The sequence below is a fragment of the Equus asinus genome, chromosome 4 (assembly GCF_041296235.1).
Source record: "Equus asinus isolate D_3611 breed Donkey chromosome 4, EquAss-T2T_v2, whole genome shotgun sequence".
NCBI lineage: Eukaryota > Metazoa > Chordata > Mammalia > Perissodactyla > Equidae > Equus > Equus asinus.
In genome coordinates this window covers 117558433-117575764 of record NC_091793.1, presented here as the reverse complement: position 1 = coordinate 117575764, position 17332 = coordinate 117558433, and the positions used below count along the sequence as shown (strand labels likewise).

The 17332-nt window shown below is 38.2% G+C and overlaps 1 protein-coding gene across 11 annotated transcripts in view; it reads left to right on the top strand.

The window, feature by feature from the left end:
* The window catches only part of ZNF385B (zinc finger protein 385B), a 387462-nt gene that overhangs the window by 277755 nt on the left and 92375 nt on the right, over positions 1-17332 (top strand). Inside the window, exon 1 of one of the 11 annotated variants that reach the window (XM_044768633.2) lies at positions 6175-6368. The exons of 8 other annotated variants lie outside the window; for them this stretch is intronic. The gene's annotated coding sequence lies outside the window, so the exon portion shown is untranslated. Of the gene's footprint in view, positions 1-6174; positions 6369-6850; positions 6977-17332 lie in introns of those variants that run through there. 2 more of the 11 variants (XM_070508202.1, XM_070508200.1) reach the window with 2 other exon arrangements.

Here is a 17332-nt window from a genome sequence, read left to right as displayed (position 1 = left end):
TGAGGTCTGTATCCTCGTGTTCTAACCTGTCAAAATAGAACATTCTTGGTGGGTTGTGAAATAACACTTGCAAATCCATTTTTGGTTTCAAGTCATTTTAAGATATCTATCTTATCGCCTCAGACTTCACAGTGTGTCCTAGAAAATCGTGCTGTTTTCACAGTGATATTAAAGGCGCAGTGAGATTTGGTAGTTGATTTAGATTTTCCTTGTGATTTCCCACGTGATATAGAACCTCTTCATGAAGTCACTTGCTGCTAAGCATTTCAGACCTTTATTTGGCAGTAATGAGAAAAACAACTACTTGAAAACGTTTGGGAGTGAAACATGCGTATTTAGATGTAGCTGACATCTGATGTGTAGTTTTTCTTGTATGCTGTGTAGGTGCAAGAGACTCTACCAGTGTAAGGATGGTACCCTGTTCTTCTTTCCGCAAGGCAGGATAGTGGTTAACGTACAGACTCTAGAGCCAGCCAATGTATGTTTGAATCCCAGCTCTGCCACCTACCTGCTTTTTGACCTTGAGAAGGTACTTATCTTTGTGTGTCCTGTTTCCTCATCTATAAAATGCAGATAATAGCAGGTCCCTCCCTTACTGTGTTAATTTGAAGATTGAGTGAATTAATATTTGCATAAAGTGCTTAGAACAGTGTTGGCATACAAAAACAAGTTGTATGTTAGCCATTGTTATACAAATGTGTAAAGATGACCAATAAAATTTATTTTAATGTTAGAGGGTTCAAAAAATAAGTTAGTTTATCCTTAGTTTATGATAAGGCTTTACTTTGAGTTTATTCTTATCTCTGTCTTGAGAAAGCTCTAACTAGGATGGCTGCCATTTCTTCTTTCTCTCTTTCTTTTTTTTTTTTTTTTGGTGAGGAAGATTGGCCCTGAGGTACCATCTGTGCCAATCTTCCTCCATTTTTTGTATGTGGGACACTGCCACAGCATGGCTTGATGAGCAGTATTGTGGGTCCATGCCTGGGATCCAAACCCACGAATTCTGGGCTGCTGTAGCAGAGTGCACGAACTAAACCACTATGCCACCAGGCTTGCCCCCACCCCTTCTGCTTTCTTATCTCAAGTCTGTGTATCAATCAGTGGATCCCATAACATCTGTGGGCTGAGGATCCTTGTGTACCAAGTATTTTGGTAGACTGAATACCAGGTCTCACATGTACCAAACACACTCTTGCTAAATTTATGTCAGCCCTTCTATGATAATGAAATGTCTCTATTTTAAATGTTACTGACTTCATAACAACATTGTATATAATCAGTGAATACTAAGGAGAAGAAAACCAGTAATATGTGAGGAGTTCTTCAGGCCACTTCCTGTGTAAAAAGTGTCTTTATACTTGAAAAGGCTGAGGGACTATGGTCATTCATTCATTTCAGAGTCTGTATTAAGTGCCTACCACAAGTGTGACCCTGTTCTAGAAGCTGGGAATGGAGCACCTAGAACACAGTTGTTGCTGTCATAGACATTATATTCTAGTGAGAGGAGACATTGAACAAGTAAGATAAAACATGATAATTTTAGAGGTAAAGAAGTGGACGAGTAAATAAAATGGAGCAACGTAGTGGAGGGAAGGCCTTGCTGAAGGCCTCTACTGTGCCTCAACCGAGCTGAGACACACTGAATTGGGGAAAGAGAGTTCCATGCTGAGGGAACAGCAAAGGCAAAAGCCTTGAGATAAGAATGAATTTGACGTGTTTGGGAAAGAGAACGGAAGCTTGGATTTGGGTTGGGGGCGGGGAGCCACAGGGAGGCAGTACAAGGGGAGGTTTTGGAAATAAGTGGGGGCTACCTTGTGGGATAACTGTGGGCCATGGTCAGGTGTTTGATTTTATTCAAAGTGCACTGGAATAACATGATAAGATTTGTATTTTTAAACAGTTTGCTTGGCTGCTGTGCGGAGAACCAAGTGTAGGGGGCCATAAGTGCTCCCAGAAAGCTCAGTTAAGAGCCATTAGCTGTCGTCCAGATAGGTGTTGATGGCTTGGACTAGAATGTGGCCGTGACATGCAGAGAAGCGGAAAGATTTGCAATGTATGTTGGAAGTCGAAACAACAGGACTTGCTAAGAGTCCGGATGTAGGTGGTGAGTGAAAGGAGAAACCAAGGAATCACATATTTTAAGGTCTCAGTCAAGCGCTGCCTCCACAGTGAAACTGCCCCCAGCCGTTTTAACCCACTCCCATCTCTCCTTTTGATGAAGCAGTTGTGTTTTGAGGCCATCATACGGGCAAGGCACGGTTCCAGGTGCTTGGGATACATTAGCGAACAAACCGGAGATCCCTGCCTTGTGGCAGTTGTATTCTCCGCTGTACTTCCTCTCTCTGTGCCTGGAATTCACAAGGAATTTTATCTATCTTAGTATTAGTCTCTAATCGTTTCAAACAGACAGTTATCTTCTTAAGGACCAGGGACTCCAGTTTTCAGTTTACCATAACGTCCAGCTCAGTGCTGGGGGAGCAAAAGTACCAGTGAAAATATGTCTTTTTCATAGATAACTTCTTATTTGTATGCTTGCCTATTTTAAATAAGTACATTTATGAAAATCTAAAATTGTAATTCACGTCATTGGAAAGGTGATCATTTTTCCATTAAAAAAGGATTATTTACTCACTCAAGAGTTATTTTAAAATAACGGGCTCCCCTAATGAATGTAATTAAATGTTTGTTAACAGGTCGTTGTGTATTTGTCAGGGGATGCTGGAAAGGAACTGAAGCTAGAGTATCGGGGCCATATTCAATTGTAAATTACCCAAAATGAAGACAAAAGAGCTGAAATTTAGAATTGGAAGTGAAAAAGAAAATAAATTCTGATTTCAAAAAATTCAAACATAGACACAACTTTATAGAGGACTTCCGTTTTCTAAATTTGCAATTTATAATCGACAGTTATAAACTGATTCCTTAACCAGACCACATTCATCTTGGCAATGAAAAGTAATCATTTGAATACACAAGAAAATTGGTTTCTGGTTGTGGCTTTCTGAGTATGTCTTAAAATATAAAGAAGAAAACAAAATTCGTGGTTTTATGTTTTGCAAGGAAGACTGAGCATCTTCATAAACATTCATAGGATATTGGCTCCTTTTCAAGACCCCTTATCATAATGCTGGCATTGAGGTGCTATTGCTAGTGTAAGGTTCTATCTAATACATGTATTCTGTGGGTTAAGTTTTTGAGGACCATCCCAGGAATCCATGACCATTTATGACTTTGTTTCTATGAAAAATGCTTCTGAGTTCTAGAACACTAACTTCAAACCCAAGATTAGGAACACACTCTGTTCATAAAGGGTCCTCTTAAACTTGTTTCAGTAATTCTCATAATCCATTCAATCTTTGAAGACCATCATAGTTATCAACGGGAAAGAAAACTTTTAATCGGGTGGTATGCAGCAGCACAATTCTTATAATAAGAATATAGATGCCTTTCCCTTTACCTCGTTTATTCCTTCAACACTTTCATTAAGTGCTTTCTCTGAGCAAGGCACTAGGCAAACAGCAGTAACCCAGAAGAGCTTATAGCTCCTTGGGGAAAAAAACACGTATACAATAGAATGTCTGTCTTAAGTACTGTAAGAGAGGTGTAAATGAAATGTATTGCGGGTTCAGAGGAGTGCAAGATACTGTCTTCTGATGGAAGTGGGAAGTCTTCCTGGGAGAGATGGCATTTAAAATGCCACTTGAAAATGGAGAGAATTTAAAAGGGAACAGAAAGGGAAGGCATCCTGGGAGAACAACAGCATGAACAAGTGGTAGATCTAAGAAAGTGTGTATGTGCAAGCACCAGCCAGTGCTTCATGCAGTGAACACGTCTGGAGCAACTACTAGGTGTAAGGCGTGCCCTACGGAGCCAGAGACAGAAAGAAAAATAGGATTTGGCCCTTAACCTTAAGGAATAATTCAGTTTAGTATATCTTAGAAAGTGTAAGAAAACGGTTTTCAGTTAAGTTTGAAGATGGTGATGGGTGCTAAACTGAGGCGTTGGAACCGTATTCTACGGCCATGGGTTTGGTCATGGTGATAACAATGCTTATCATTTACTAAATCCTCCAATGTTCTATGCACTTTAGTAAGAATTTACACACATTAGTTCCTTCAGGTCTCCTTATGAGATATGGCTACTGTTTTATCCCTACTTGTCAACCGAGAAAACTGAGGCTTAACAATTCAATTAATTCATTTAATGTTGCCCAGCTGCTAAGTGGTAGAGTAGGCATTTGATCAGGCATATTGGATTTCAGAGCCCGTAACCCACTTAGGGGAGCCATGGAAGATATTTGAATAGGAAAATGATCGATTCAAGCTGTCCTCCTTAAGAATTCACTTGACTACAGGGAGAATACGGTGATTAAAGAATTATGCTAGTGAACAGCTAATGAGGACCTAAATGAAGGTAATGGTAATGGATGAGAAAAAGGAAAGGCCCATTCTCCTACTGCTCTCAGTACATGCATGCACCATGGACCCGTGGTTCTCAAACATCGGTGTGCTCTAAGTCACCTGGAGGGCTGGGTGAAACACAGATTGCTGGGTTCTCCCCCTGGAGTTTGTAATTTTGCAGGTCGGGGATGGAGCCTGGGAATTTGCTTTGCTAACAAGTTCTCAGGTGATGCTGATGCTGCTGGTCTGGGGACCACACTTCGTGTACTGCTGAACTAAACTAAAGACCTTTGAGAGGTACCAATAAAGGATTTGGGAGTTTGAGGATGGACTAGTGTGCCAGACCTGGAAATCTTCTGGAAAAATACTCTAAGAATCAGGCATGATTTAAGGGCAGGCAAAAAAAGAATGGAATATTTTGCCTAGTTCCATGAAAGAAAAATACTTTGAGGGAAGCATTGACATTATCTGAGACTTTTCTTGGGAGAGTTCTATCATAGGTATAGATTTTAAAAAATAAAATAAAAAAGTGAAAACCACGGCAGTGACTATAATTTTATTCTAATCATGAAGAGCTAAATATTATGAACAAGAGGCATGCAATTATTGTTTGGCAAAAGTAAGTATAGAGCTAGCATACTATGTTCCATTTAGAATGCTATTTTGTTATTATTCATAACAACTGAGGTCATTGGGCCTGGAGATATGCACCATTTCTAAGAGGTGGTTTTATAATTACCATTTTGATTGCTGCATCTAATTATTCCCTTAGGTTTACCTGTCCGTGATAGTTACCGTGCAAATCATAAGCAGATATACGCAAACTCTGAATCTGAGTGGAGGTTAATTTGTTCTCTAGGTTGCTAAAGTGTTGCCTGTGGTTAGCAAATGTGCTAAGTTGCACAACTAAAGGTGCAAAATCCTTCCTGACATTTGCAAACATCAGTCCTTTCAAGTTTCTTTCGTTCAGTCAAATGTCCACTAAGCTAACTCATCAGTATCAATGACAACGAGCTTAGCATAAGCAAAACAGCCATTCAGGCATAGCCACACTGTGTAACATGGGTACATCAGAAGCCTTATTTTGATCACACGGTCAGAAGCCACTAGATGGAGAGTGAAATTAGTTAGATATATGAGTAAATATTGTATCATTTTGGTTCCAAGCCTACACAACTGCTAATTTTACCATGATAATTCTTCCATATAACTTAAATTAGGTTTTTGAATCAAAATACATAAACAGCTCTATTAATGTTATCAACATCACATTGTTGTCTGCTTTAGTCTTTTGGGTTATATACTGTGAATCTTTATTTAAAAACCTAAAAGTCTACAGGAAAGGAAACGAATTTTTCTGGCCTAATGGTATGCAAATAAATTATTCTAGACAAACAGAATGTAAATAAAGTTCATATTTCAGGAACACATTCCCATTTAAAATAAAAATCAATTTTAAAGTAAAGGTTTAGTTGCCCAACTAGAAAAGAAATAAACAATCCCCTTAAGTCTAAGTGATACCAAAAATTCCAAATTGTCATAATAAATAAATATTTTTGAGAGACTAGAATTGCTTCATTGCGAAGGAGAGGTGTGTGTCAGATGATTGATTTCATTTTTACCATGGAGGATTGGTAGTTTCTGAGTAGCTAGAAGATACTCAGAAAAACTACATGAAAGAAAGTACCCTGTCAGTCTTTTAGGATATATTTGGCTCAGTGTCGTCAGAAGGTAGCCTGTCCTCGCCCTGGAATCAAGTTGCAAACACTATCCTCAATAGTAATTAGAGCTAAGCGGCAATTACAGGACGTATGATTTGTTCAGCCGCACTGCCTGCCGGCTGTTTCCTAGCACCACATTTCACAGGAGCACCAGGTTGAAATGATGGAATTGTTTCTCTCTCGGTGTAACACCTCGTCCGGTGTTCGAATGCAGCAGTGAACGTGGTCTGAAATCTTAAAAACGAAGGTAAGCGTTGCTGGCTGATTAGCATTTACACCTCAGGGAACTTTTTCATGAAGTATGTGACAAAAATGTGAAACAGTTCAAATCAATTTCAGAAAAGAGAAAAAGTATCAGAATTAGAGCAAATAGAATTTGCTAATTTCAGGACTCCCTTGCCCAATATCATCTTGGTTTTCCTAACTTGTTTTTCTTTGAATTGTCATGTTGAGTTACTTTGCTGAATATAATGGAGATGTGATTTGAGTTCCCACATTTCCATTATTTTTATGAACTATAGTTCCTTTTTCTTTTGAAGTTTGTCTCAGAATAACCACTAGTTAAAAATGAAGTTCATATTTAAACCAAGTATGGTAGAACTCTCTCTCTTCTCTTCAGGAAGTATATGTAAGCTGATGATTGTGCATCTTCAAAATCCACATTCAGGCTGACAGAATAGTGGCTGGTAGCCTGTAATAAAATTGAGTGACGTGGTGAGTGATTTGCACTCTTGTCACATGATTTTTATGATAGACAACGTTTCAGGTTTTTAGTGTTCCATCTAGTTCCAGTCAAAACTCAATGGCTCAATGTTTATTTAGACCCTTGGGCATAGAAATCTCTCTGGAAACCAGGTAAGTGCAGCTCCTCAAGGGGGAGTATTGTTTGTCAAGAAGACAGATATATTTTGTATGTGTACAATAGATATTTGTGAAATTCTCATTTTGATTTTGATATTATCGCTTTAGTTTTCCCCACTTAAAAAATCCTTTTTCTTTCAATTTTGCCACTTTTAAAACATGGATAAATATTGCTGTTAGGAAAGAGCTTAGAAACTCTTGGCACTAGGAAGACGTTTTATCTCATAGTCCCCAGCGGGATTTCAGGTGGTTTGGAAAATATTGAAAGAGTGGTGACTTCTTTTATTCTGCCTCTCTGGTGCGTTAGAGGTGTAAACACTGCAGGTTCAGTAGACTGTTGCAAAAAATGAGGAAAGCCAATGTGCGTTAATCTTTACAAGGTCCAAAAGACTCTGTGATGTGAGATCTCTTATCAGACGCTGTCCGCAGAGTAGTTATCACAATTAGCCTAGTACCTGATTTTGGAAGAAATCTTTTTTCTAGCCCTGGGTCCATCATTGGCTTCATTTCATATGTTTGCTTTCTCATGGGATTATTTATCCCTGAGCATCATTTTCTTCATCAGAAAACTGTGGGGTGATCGTTAGCCATGTAACAGTTTAGAAGTCTACTTAATATATGTAAAAGCACCTTGTGCCCCCCAATGAAAATTTACAGTGTTTGTATAACCCAGGATACTGATGATGAACCTCTATAAAAATATACCATTAAATTCTATGGTGGATTTAAGTTCTTAACTTGTCCCACTACGTCACGCGTATGGCAGATACTATTGTGTAAGCACACGTAAAAACAATCCTCAGTTGTTGCAACTGACATGACTACTTGAGACATAACCAGACATAAGGCGTTAATTTGTTTTATCTTGCCACAGGCACAAACTTGTCCTGATATTAGCTAAATCTTCCTATTAATCTTTTGATTTATAGAAGCAAGTATTGAAAACAAAATTAATACAATATAGCTGCAAAACAAGGCAAATGACAAATTTTATGAGTGCTTTCTAGTTCCCTGGAAATATTATAGTGTGAGAGAGAGACAGAGACAGAGACAAAGAGATGAGAGAGACAGAGGGACAGGCACATACACATACAGAGATAGGAAGACACAGAGACAGAGAGATGCCAGAGTCATGAGACAGACAAGAGAGATGAGAGGCAGCAAAGACAATAGAGAGAGATAAGAGAGAGACAGAGAAAGTGGGTATTAGAGAAAAAAAGTCAATCAAAGTATGGAAACAAAGATTATGCAATTTTGGAACTTTGGATTCTTTTTGCATTTTCTTTCACTGGAAACATACTTTGTCAAATTAAATGCATTGAGCACCAGGTCCATTTTTATGAATTATTTTATGAATTGTTTTATGTTTTATGAATTGTTTACTTTCCATTTGTGTCCTTTAAAGCAAAGGGAGCTTAAAAGGCTGTTTGAAGTTTAGAAGAGACCAAGAGTCAAAAAAAATGTTCTTCTAAAAGAAAATATTTCCATTCCTTTGTTGCCTTATAAAGCAAACCATTGAAAAGGAAAATGATGAGTACTGTGATTAAATTCTCTACTCTCCATGTGGCTCCTTATTAAAAAATCATTATGTCTTTGACTTTTCGTGTTCATTGGGAGAGTGAGAAGGAGTTATTTGGGAAGCCAACAAGAAATTCCACAGAAGAAAAACTGGGACAAAGTTAGTATCATTGTATAAGGATAAACATGAGACAGGGGGCACAGGGGACAGGGGCAATCGTTTATGATGAATCACTTCTAATGCAGAATGTCCTTGAGCATTCACTGGAGGGCCTTATCTGATGCTATTTTGCATATCACTAGTGCCCCAGAAGTTGTCTGCATGATTAAAGCAAGTAGCATCAATTTCTAGGATATCAGGACAATGGCAGAGTTCCAAGAAGCCAGGCCAGGGATTGGCCTTTGTGTTCAATACTGACTAAAGACCCTTTGGAGTCCAAGCATCCGCTGGATCACAGGATACTCCGTGTTTCTCAGGATAAGGGTGATATCACGTTGTATCCTGGTGGCTCAGCTTCTTTGTTTGAGGGAGTTACATGCTCTGCTTAACTAAGTTCTTCCTGCTTATATAGTTTGCTCTGCTCTACTTCATTCTATACAGCTTTCTGCCATACAATCGAAAGATAGAAGGGAAGGAAATTATTTTAGGAGTGAACTCTTAGGAAATTCCAAATAAGGAATTGGTGCATTCGTCCACTCTGCAAAGTTAAGCTAAAATCACCTCTCTTGTCCTTCCCTCTCTGGATCCCCCGCACCCTTTTCCCCATCCTAACCCTGCTCTCTTCCCATGACTCACAGTCGCTGCTCACCCCATCCCTGGCATGGCCAGGTTAGTCACCTCCTACCAGGTTTCCACGGGGGTAGAATGGCTGCTTTCATGTGGCTTACACAGCAGCCCTGACTGCCAATTGGGAGCCATCTCTACTGCTCCTGGGTGAAAATTGTTTCTTGGCTGATGGAGAACCAAGAGTGGCCTCTTCTATGATGCTCACCATGATTACAATACTCCACTAGAATTTTCCCCGAACACTCTATAATGCATTAAAATTATAGTGGCCATGGGATACGTGTGCAAAAAGGAAAAAGGGTTACAGCACAGTTTTTACTGTTTCTATCTCTTCCCAGCTTGTGCTTTCTAGAAGCCTATTGCTTTTCTTTTTTTTTTAGCCTGGACAATAGTTTTTGAATAGCTTTGAAATGTTTGGTTAATATTTAAGCAAAAGAAATCTCTTTTCTCTCCCAGGGTGGGAGTACAGAGCACTAGCAGAGCAAATATGAACTCTGTTTCTTTAAATTGAGCAAGCTTGCAGGGAAAAATGTCTTTTTAAAAAAACCATTAAGTAAACCACTATTCCTTCTTTTTCTTTTTTTTCCTTTTGGTTCTTAAATGCAAATAGCCAAAACACTGAATACAAGAATTGAAATTTTCTGAAACCAGGGGGCAAAAAACATTCTGTGTCCCGGAGCTAGAATTTCTAGCAGCAGCTGGGTGCCTTGACCTCCGGAGTTACTGTATGTGGCCCCTTCAGCCCGGCCGTTTGTGTGAGCCGCAGAGGAGAGGCCTAAAGACAGAGCCAGAGGCCTCAATGGCCCTGCGGCTTTGATCTGCCCCAATGGAAGGTCAGTTGTCGTTGCTTGGAAAAATGTGTCTTCAGATAGCATTTTTACTGCAGTCCTGATAGTACCTCAGTATAAAAACCACCAACAGAAATGTGAGTGTGCCTCCTGCTAGGAGGCTGTTTGAATTAGTTATATTGATCCAAACAGTATGGCTAAAAGCATAGTTTTAATGGGGTTCATCATTCTCTTTTTTTCCCGTTGAGAATATTAAAAGAATTATTTAAAATGAGGTGTTGCAATCAATCCTCTGCTGTTCTTTAAAATGGAAAGAAATGTTGGCTCTTGGCCACACGGGCTTTTCTCTTTCATTTAATTTTTCTTCCATTATTCATATTAATAAAACTCTAAAATTAAAATCTCATTTAAAAATGAATACTTCTAAATTTCAGTCAAAATATAAAAAGAAAACGGACCAAATACTAGCCTACTTAAATTTCTAAAGAAGATAACAATTACAATATATGACTCTTACACATCTTTGGTTGTACAGACTTGACTACTGGAAACAGTGTCCCTGGGCAAGAAGCTCCAGGCTTGATCCCTGCGTCAGTCAGGTACCATGCTGGATGAAGTTCTCCTCATCCCATTTTTCTCACATAAAATGAAGGGTAGATTCCTAAATTATGTTTACCTCTAAAATTTTATGAAATATAATTCCTCTAGAAATATTCAGTGGCTTGAGAAACATAGTCGTTGCCTTTCTTAGGAAAGTCTGTACTTTTGGGAAGGTTTCTAAGATAAGTCGTAGGTCTATGCCGCCATTAGGACCTACGTCCCTAGAGCACTAAGGGGACAACAAATAGGTCCTCCGTTTGTAACAGAAACAGACCTCATGGAAGCATCTTGATGCCACAGACAGGAGTCACTGGGCAAGTGTAGCTCAAGACCATCTCCCTGGGTCTTTTTGCCAGAAACTTTCGTCAGGTTACCGTGACCTTCCAGTCCATTCTCGACCTCAGACAATTTTAGTAAAGCTCTGTCTGGAGATAATTTTGGCTTCTCTAAAGACTTAGTAATTCAGGAACTAAGCACATGACATTCCCTTTTGATAAGTCAGGTGTATTAAAAACTATTTCAAAAAGCTTGACAAAGCATTTGTCAGAACCCTGTTTTCCCTTCTTTGAGTTTTCTTTCTTGCAGGGTCATGCTTAACACTATCAGGTTACAAGAGGAAAAACTATAACAAAGCAAAAATGTTTTAAATTCAGCTTAAAAGAAGACAAGTAGTCCTCAGGCCTTTGTGTGTGTGTGTGTGAGAACCAATTGTCTTCTTTACTTAAATTCTGAAATTCTCAGATTTTTCAATGCTGCTTTAAAAGAGAATGCCACTAATGAAGTATGTCACATGTTTAACCAAACTATGTTTTGTACTGTATAGTAAATAAATCTTACCCGTTTTTTTCAACATTTAAATATAAGAAACTCAGTGCATGGGCAAGATATTCAGATATAAGTGAATTTCCACTTGGCTGTATGTATTCTATTGTCACACTTCCAAAAAGCCATCCATTGCATCTTAGTGAAAGACTCATGGTTTTGTGTAAAAGCTGGCATATTACTACTAAACCCAAAGGACGTTGTGGCTTAAAAATCATCACGATGTGGCTCCACTGCTGTGTTTTGACGCGGCACTTCATTATTGCTTATAAACTTTAGTGTGGTACTCAGAAGGATTTATTTTTAAATGCAGCATTCTGCCAGGATCCTGCTGTTGGAGTTTTTGGAGGGAACCCTAAGTGCCCCAAGGGAGATTTAGGCACAGACCCGCCAACTGTTAAGATTTTATAGACTCAGATTTCTAGATACACATTTTTCTCTTTGGCATCACCAGATTCTATGTCAGTCTCCTCTGCCCACTTCCAAAATTCAGCAAGGAAGTATTAGCATTAAAGGGAACTTTTATTTTCTCATGAATCATTTTGAGCAAAATCAAGCTGGCAGTGGAAAAAAGAACTCAAAAAACATCATATTCATCCTAAAAATATACAAACTTGACAGTATTTGAAGATGCCCTTCTTATTGGAGAATTTCGCCTGTAATTGTCAAAATAGTTTACTAAAATTAATAGCGTTGAACGCATTACTTTTAAAAAATTTCTATTAAAATATACAGGAAAGTGCAAAGTGTACAGTTGAATGAATGTCCACAAACGTTATACCTGTGTAACTGATACTAAGATCAAGTAAAAGAAAACTCCAGCACTCTAGAAGCCTTCCCATGCTCCCCTCCAGTCACTGCACCCCACCCCACCCCACCTTTCCTACAAGCACAGCCACGATCCTAACAGCACAGATTAGTTTCACCTGATTTTGTACTGTATCCTTTATTTTAGTTCTTTTACTCAAAATTACATTTGCAAGGTCTATTTGTTGCATGTAATTATGTATCATTTATTATCATTGCTGTATTCTATTATGTGAATGTTTTATTGTATGAGGATACCAAAATTATTTATTCTTTCTACATTGATGGGTTAATTAGCTAATTTCCAGTTTGGGGCTATTATAAAGAGTATTGCAATGAACATTCTAATGCATCTATTCCTGTTAGGTATATACTTAGAAGTGGAATTGCTGAGTCATAGGGTATGTATATATTCAGTTTTAGTAGATATTACTAAATAGTTTTTCAAAGTAGTTATAACAATTTACACTTCAGATAAGAGTTCTAATTGCTCCATATCCTTGTCAACACTTGTTAATCTTCATCTTTCTTCATTGTAACCATTCTGGTGGGTATGTGGTAATAGCTCGTTGTAGTTTTAACTTGCATATCCCTAATCACTAATGAAGTCAAGCACTTTTTCAAATGTTTACAGGCCACTTTAGTATCTCCTTTTGTGAAGTGTCCATTAAAGTTTTTTGTCCAATTTTTCTACCGTGTTAATCTTTTTCTTGTTGATCTGTAGGAGTTCTTTATACTAGATTCAAGTACTTTGTCAGTATATATATATTACGAATATCATCTCCCACTCCATGGATGCCCTTTTCATTTCCTTGATAGTGTCTTATTCTTGCATTCTTATTCTTCATAGAGTATATTTATGAATTTTTTTCTTTTATGTTTGGTACTTTTGTTTCCCGTTTAAGAAATCTTTGCATACTCCAAGGCCACAAAGATGTGCTGCTTTCTCTTTATTGTTTTACCTTCTAATCCAGAAACACTGAGTACTTTCAATGACTTAAAAAGTTTAGAATTTTAACACCTTCTGTCTTCCTACGCTTTTTGTTTATGCAGTTCTCGTCACCATTCTCCGAAACCCACCTCTCAAAATACATTCCTCAAGGCTTATGAGAGAGCTGCTTTATTAAAATATTTATGAGCCTAACTCCTAACCATATGCAATTTCTCTCTCTTTTGAACCTCCTTAACATTTTTTGATAGTATATGATCCCTGACACATCCTGTCTTTTATAAGCGTTACTGGATCTAACTATCTCTGCCCTCAGGGATATGGCATAGTGTAAGAGGAGTAGGAATAGTTCACAACTACAGCAACTGAACTTTATTGAACACTTGCTCGGTGTCAGGCACGGGCTTAAAGCACTTTGCATAGAAAAATCTCAATTAAATTCTCCTACCAGTCCTGTGATGTAGATACTCTTATTTTGCCCAACTTATAGACAAGAAAATAGCTATATAAAGAGGTAAAATCACTTGTTCAAGGTTACACAACAAGAAAGTGTTGGACCCGGAATTCATCAGCTTTCTCCTGAACTGATGCTTTTAATGTGTGTAGAACACCATTGCCTAAAGTCATGGCTGTCCCAGAAGCTGTGCGATGAAAATAGAAAAGACGATTCATGCTCAAGAAGTTGAGAGTAGAAATTATATCTGCCTAGACATTCCTAGCACCCATTAGTATATTAAAAGCTCCAAGATGTCTGCAGAAAAGACCCATTTTAAACTTCATTGAAGCCAGCATTTTCTATACGTATTTGATGACAGAATCTTTTTCATGTAGCAACTTTACGTGCAACCTACTTTTTGAAATGGTAACAAGGGCTTTAGAATCAGATGAAGAGGAGTTTGGACCCAGGCCCCACCACATACTAAGTGACCTTAATCTCTCTAAGCCTCATCTTTCTCATCTCTAAAATGGGGATAATAATATAAACCTCATAGATTTGTATTATAATTTAATAAAATAAGGGACACAAATCACTCAGCACAGTAGCTGGCATAAATAATATTCTCATTAAATGGTACTAGTAGTTGTTATTATTTTCTTATCTTTTCTTAGTAAGCAAAATAAATTCTTTCTGACTCATTTGTAATCCCTATAGCTGTCAGCACTGTGCCTTATACAGTTGGTGCCCCACAATTATTCATTGAATTAAATAATACTATTATTTGGGGAGGATTATTCATAGATAAATACACTCTAGAAGCAGGTCTTATAGAGCATTAAAACTCTTACATATTTTAGTTATTTTAGTATCAGATACTACATTAAGGTCAAATAAAAGTTTCCTCTAATTCCCAGCTACAAAGGAGATCCAACATTTTCAATCTTTTAGTTTGATGGTAAAATGCTTCTGTCTGCGGCTAGAGAATGTATCTATGTAACTGAAGTGTTTTCAGGTGTGCAATTTGGTGACCCCAGCACCATAGTAAAGAAGAGAGTTCAGTAGTCAAATTGACCGAGTTTGAATCCTGGCTCCTCCATGTACAAGCTGTATCAAGTTGGGCTTAACCTCTTTGTGCCTCAGTTTCTCATCTGTAAATGGGGCTAGTAACAGCACCTTGTTTATTTGGTTAGTATGTATAAAATGAGTATATATACAAATAAGTATGTATATTTATATGTGTATATACGTGGGTACACATGTATGTAATATACTTAGGATAGTGTCTGGAACATAATACGCACTATAAAAATCTTATCTCTGTTATTATTATTGTGTGACCTTTTCAGAATCAAAACCCTTTATCAGTCACATCCCCTATTCACATAGCCCCCTCTCACTGACCATACTTGATGATCTCTTGGTAAATTTGTTTTCCTCACGTGGCAGACTGTTAAAAGAATGGAAATGATGAGGTAGGGGTGTCAACCTACAAGAAAAGAAACCAGTTTAAGAGGTAAAGTGTTCATTTGGAATCAAAGAACTGCAATTTGGGAAGCACAGATTCAGGTAGAAACCCAAATAGTGTTCTGATTACAGGAAAGAGGCTTAGGGTTTTTGTGAGGAGAAGGGAGGATGAAGTGAGTTGTATCAAAGAAGAGTTTGGTGCTAGGTTTGTACTTCATAGATTGGCCTGAGGTTCGATCATCAGGCAAAAGGCTAGATTTGTACTTCATTAATTGGTTAGCAGTCAGGTCATCAGCAAAGTCCAATTTCATCAGTCTTTACAGACAGGATATTCTTGTCCCTACTGACTTCTTGGAGTGTTGGCGGTTTGGTCCAGTTTGGAAAATAAAGAAAACAAGACATGCAAGGCAATTCCTCTGGAATGGCAGCTCTGGCTCCATTTTCATATGGCTCCACTCATGTCATCTTTCACATTTTTCCCCTTTTGACCAAGATCTTTCTCTAAACGCATTGCTGATAAAACACTGGAAAGCATTGCTGATCAGCCATCAAAGAATCATTGGGCCCTTGTCACCAGGAAGGTCATTCCTGGTATGTTGTGTCCCACGTAGGAGGGAAAATGGTTTCCTTAGGAGCCTTCAGGCCACATTTGAGCAACAAGAGTTATAGAGCAGAAAAAGGCACTATTGTCAAGTTCTTTTGAAGGCAAGCATCTTCTGCAGTTCCTTGAAGTTTCTCATGCGAAGTTTCATAAGCCTTAGTAATCATTTCAAAGTGCTGTGTGACCATTATCCAAGTGGTATTTTTATAATGTCCAGCTATGTAAAGGAGACAAAGTTTTACAACAATGAGAATTCCTATAATAACAAACAAAACGCTAAGTCCAAATTGGAGAATAGGTCAGAACCAGGCAATGCGTGAGGGCAGCTAGCTAAAGAGATCAAAGAACCACAGGATGTCAGTGGGCACTGCATTTAACCATTTGGCTTGTGCCCAAATTCTGTCTAGTTCTGTCTACCTTGCCAGAGGTGTTTACTCGAGTAAAACAGGAGGTATTTAGAAGAGTTACAAATGTTACCCCTTAAATCTCTGGAAGTTTGATTGGTTAGGTGAAAAGTTCTAGACACTTAGCACAATGAATTAGGGGAGGAATGGAGTAGAGATTGGTAATTAAGTGTACTAAATGATTTTCTAGACTCATGTACACTATGAGGCTTCTGATGACAAACCTGACAGAAAGATTTCCCCCTTTTTTAATAGATTTGGAGATGCAGATAAGAGTATTGTCTTCCCAAGAAAGAGAGGGAAAAAGTAAATTAAGAAGCAACAGCAAGTGAAAGGTATATAGGCCTGGTCCAGCTATCTTGAGAAAGCTGTTTGCCTCAGATGTCAGTTGCTTCTCTTCCTAGTCAATTTGATTTGGAAGCCTCCAGTATTTGTACAGGACTGGATGTCAGGTGGAACCTTCTTTAGCTGTGAGATGTATCTCCAAGGTTAAATGCCTTCTAGTTCTGCAGCAGTGTCAGTGGTCAGGAGCACTTGGTAAGGTCCTTTATGATAGGGGTAGAGGGCTGTCTTCTTATAATGTCACTTCCAGAATACCCAGTCACCAGTCTCTAGACTGTGACCAACAGGATCCTTTAAATTGGAACTCAGGAAAGCTCCTTTAACCCGTTGATGATAGGCTCAAGCACAAGATATGACCGTAGCTTGTCATACTAGCGTAAGACAACAAGGGATCAGCAGAAGGTTATATACCAACAGACACTGATCTGTCAGTGACCATCCCATGTGAAGTCAGTTCCTGTTTTCCCAACAGGCCACTGTGAGCTGTCAGCTAGATCAAAGGCAGTAACTTAGGCCCAGGGAGCCCAGTCCAAACCTCAAAGGCAACAGGACTAGAATCCAACATCTACAAAAGTGCAATATAATTTTTCCCTCCACAATTACCTTCATTTTTTTTACCAAAGATAATTATAGTAAAACTAATTTGTTTATATTAAAAACTTGGACTGATTGTATAAGTGAAAATAAAAATATTCACCGAGAGTTTCTGAATTTTGGAGAGATCAGGTGGGGAGAAAAAGTAAATGTCTCATCTTTGTTCAGAAAAGTATATCTTACCAGATTGTTGATAGCTTAAGAGAAAATGTTTCTTTAAATCTGGAAAAATAAA